This window comes from Plecotus auritus, assembly GCF_963455305.1.
Source record: "Plecotus auritus genome assembly, chromosome: 1".
Classification (NCBI taxonomy): Eukaryota; Metazoa; Chordata; class Mammalia; order Chiroptera; family Vespertilionidae; genus Plecotus; species Plecotus auritus.
Genome location: NC_137770.1, coordinates 167,885,937 through 167,889,835, shown reverse-complemented (window position 1 = coordinate 167,889,835; position 3,899 = coordinate 167,885,937). Strand labels below are relative to the sequence as shown.

Below are 3,899 nucleotides of genomic sequence, written 5' to 3'. Positions count from 1 at the left end.
AAAAGTAAATGTGCCTTCATCTTCTATTTAGATACCATCGATAAAACATAACACTGAACTGATATAAACCAAAAATAATAATAATTTAAAATAAAGAAATGGAGGGGAAAAAAATCAAAACGTAAATAGCAAAGCAATTTCCAAAGCAATTTCCAGCTCCTTACTGACTGTGGAAAAAGCTCTTTCACTAGGTTAGCCTTCACATATTAAGAATTAAGAGCAGCCCAGCTGGTGTGGCTCAGTGGTTGAGCCTCTCCTATGAGCCAGGAGGTCACCGTTAGATTCCTGGCCAGAGCACATGCTCCTTTGCGGGCTCAATTCCCCGTGTGGGGCGTGAAGGAGGCAGCTGATGACTGATCTTCTCTCATCATTGATGTTTCTATCTCTCCATTTCCCTTCTTCTCTGAAATAAATGAAAATACCTTTAAAAATAATAAATACATATTTTAAAAAAATAATTAAGAGCAGAAATATGGCGGAGGCAACTCGCGTGGGGGCCGGCGGCTGGAGCAAGGCTGTGCGCTGGGATGAGCGGTCTCAGTGCGGGTCTCCAGTCTCCATCGCTGCGGGCACAGAGGGCCAGCGCCGCACTGCAGCGCAGCACCAGCGAGGAAAGCTAACGGCCAGAGAGCAGGTCGTCTCTTGCTGGACCCTGACAGTTTTGTTGAGAGCGACATGTTTGTGGAAAACAGATGTGTAGATTTGGGAATGGCCGCTGATGAGAATAAGTTTCCTGGAAACAGTGTTGTCACTACACAGGGCCGAATCAACAGAAGATTGGTTTAGGTCTTCAGTCAGGGTTTTACTGTTTTTGGAGGCAGTCTGTCAGGAGCACATGTCCAAAAGATCTGCAAAATCATGCATCAGGCCATGACATGGGGCTCCAGGGATTGAATGACCCTGGGGGAGCACGGGTCCAAGAGGGAGTAGAGTCTTTGGCCGACTTCGCAGACATCTTTCTGAGGAATGTCATGGTACTGGGAGTCACCCCACCGATTTCTCCCATCATGGGCCTATGTGCTGGTGGGGCTGTCTACTCCCCAGCCCTAACACAGTTCACGGTCATGGCAAAGGACGCCTCCTACCTGTTCATAACTGGCCCTGATGTTGTGAAGTCTGTCACTAGCGAAGATGTTAGGCAGGAGGAGCTTGGTGGTGCCAAGACCCACACCACCATGTCAGGTGTGCTCACAGAGCTTTTGAAAATGATGTGGACACCCCGTGCAATCTTCCAGAGTTCTTCAATTACCTGCCCCTCAATAGCCAGAACCCAGTTCCCATCCATGAGTGCCATGATCCCAGTGACTGTCTGTTCCTGAGCTCAACACAATTGTCCCTTTGGAACCTACCACGGTGGACATCATACATTCTGTTGTTGATGAGAGAGAATTTTCTGAGATCATGCCCAATTATGCCAAGCACATCATTACTGGTTTTGCAAGAAGGAATAGGAGGACGGTTGGAATTGTTGGCAATCAACCTGAGGTGGCTTCAGGATGCTTGGATATTAATTCTTCTGTGAAAGGGGCTCGTTTTGTCCGATTCTGTGATGCATTCAACATTCCAGGCCTGGCTGGCGTGACTCAGTGGTTGAGCATTGACCTATGAGCCAGGAGGTCACGGTTTGATTCCCAGTCAGGGCACATGCCTAGGTTGTGGGCTTGATCCCCAGTGGAGGGGAGGGGGCATGCAATGGTTCTCTCTCATCATTGATGTTTATCTCGCTCTCTCTCCCTTCCTTTCTGAAATCAATAAAAAATATATTTTAAAAGAAAAACAAACAAACAAAATGACATTCCATTCATCAGTTTTGTTGATGTCCCTGGCTTTCTGCCTGGCACAGTACAGGAATACAGGGGCACCATCCAGCATGGTGCCAAACTTCTCTACACATTTTCTGAGGCAACTGTGCCCAAAGTCACAGTCATCACCAGGAAGGCCTATGGTGGTGCCTATGATGTCATGAGCTCCAAACACCTATGTGGTGACACCAACTATACTTGGCCCACAGCAGAGATTGCAGTCATGGGAGTAAAGGGTTCTATGAGATCCTTTTCAAAGGGCATGAGAATGTGGAAAATGCACAAGCAGAATATATCAACAAGTTTGCCAGTCCTTTTCCTGCAGCAGTGAGAGGATTTTTGGATGACATCATTCAGCCCATCTCTACACGTGCCTGAATTTGCTGTGACCTGGATGTTTCAGCCAGCAAGAAGGTACAACATCCTTGGAGGAAGCATGCAAATATCCCATTGTAAACTCATCAAAGGAAAATAAAACAAGAGCTGGCCATTTGAACTCATTTCTTCCTTTTTTGCAATCATGAAACCATTGAATCTAAACAACAGTAATTACTTGGAATGCCAAGTTTATTACATTCTAGAAAGATTTCATTTGTGCCACACTGCAAAATTATTTGCTTTATTAAAAATGTTAATCAATTTTAAAAAAGAATTAAGAGCAGCCTCTAGTGGCAGGTTAGGGATTTTACAAAGTGGCCTTACAGAAACCAAAATGCCTCTTATTTTTTTACTATAATCATGCACCCCATTATGACTGCATATATGATGGTAATCCCATAAGATTATAATGGAGCTGAGTATTTCCTATTGCCTAATGCTGCCATAACTGTCTTAAAGTCATAGTGCAACATATTACTCACATGTTTGTGGTGATGCTGGTGTAAACAAACCTACTGTGCTGCCAGTCATATAAAAGTATAGCACATATAAGTATATGCAGTACATAATATTTGATAATAATGTGACTATGTTATAAATTTATGTATTTACTATATTATACTTAAAAATACATACTTCAATTTTATAAATTAAATTTATCAGGGAAACATTGGCTAATAATTATATAATTTTCAGGTGTACACGGATATAATTTGTGTGTTCCTTACACAAGTCTAGTTTCCTTCCATTATCATGTATTTGACACCCTTTACCCACTTGCTCTCCCCCACCCTCTTTTCCCTTGTGTAACCACCATTCATTTACGACATTTAAAAAAATATTTTATTGATTTGAGAGAGAGAGAGAGAAAAACATTGATTTGTTGTTCCACTTATTTATGTATCCATTGGTTAATTCTTATACCTGCCCTGACCGGGGATTGAACCCGCAACCTTGGCATATCAGGATGACACTCTAACCAACTGAGCTACCTGGCCAGGGCTACTACATTCTTTATTGTTATTTTAGAGTGTACTCTTTCCACTTATAACAATAAAAGCTTGTTGTAAAGTATTAATGTAATGTTATGCACATATATGCAGCCGTATATATCTCATTTACCATATCTCTTTATTGAATAATTATCTCTTGTGTTTGATTTAATCTCATGTTGTTTGATTAATTTAGTACAACCTAAGTGTACAGTGTTTATAAAGTCCATAGTAGTGTACAGTAATATCCCAGGCCTTTACATTAACTCATCACTCACTCATTAACAGACTCACCCAAAGCAACTTCTAGTCCTGCAAGTTCTGTTCATGGAAAGGGCCCTATACAGGTAAACCATTTATCTTTTATGCCATATTTTTACTGAACCTTTTCTTTGTTTAGATACTTATCATCGTGTTATAGTTGCCTACCATACTCAGTACAGTAACATGCTGTACCAATTTGTAGTCTGGGAGCAATAGGCTATGCCATATCCTACGTGTGTACCATTAGGTACACAAATTTAGCTTATACCATTTAGGTTGTATAAGTGCACTCTGTGTTGTCTTGCACAATGATGAAATTGCCTAATGATGCATTTCTCAGAGCATATCCCTGCATTACACAGCTCGTGACTGTATTTGCTCCGAGCAGAGAGTACATTTCATCCAAGGAACTCAAGGAAGCTCAGAGCCAAATCAATTTTAGCCATTATGCATAATCTCACCA

General features: G+C 41.7%; 1 pseudogene across 1 annotated transcript; it reads left to right on the top strand.

The window, feature by feature from the left end:
• Window positions 1–472: 472 nt before the first annotated feature.
• LOC308241638 (propionyl-CoA carboxylase beta chain, mitochondrial-like) lies at window positions 473–2,258 on the top strand (annotated as a pseudogene). The gene is made up of 2 exons: window positions 473–1,586; window positions 1,809–2,258. The product of its transcript is annotated as a propionyl-CoA carboxylase beta chain, mitochondrial-like (transcript).
• The last annotated feature ends 1,641 nt before the right edge of the window (window positions 2,259–3,899 follow it).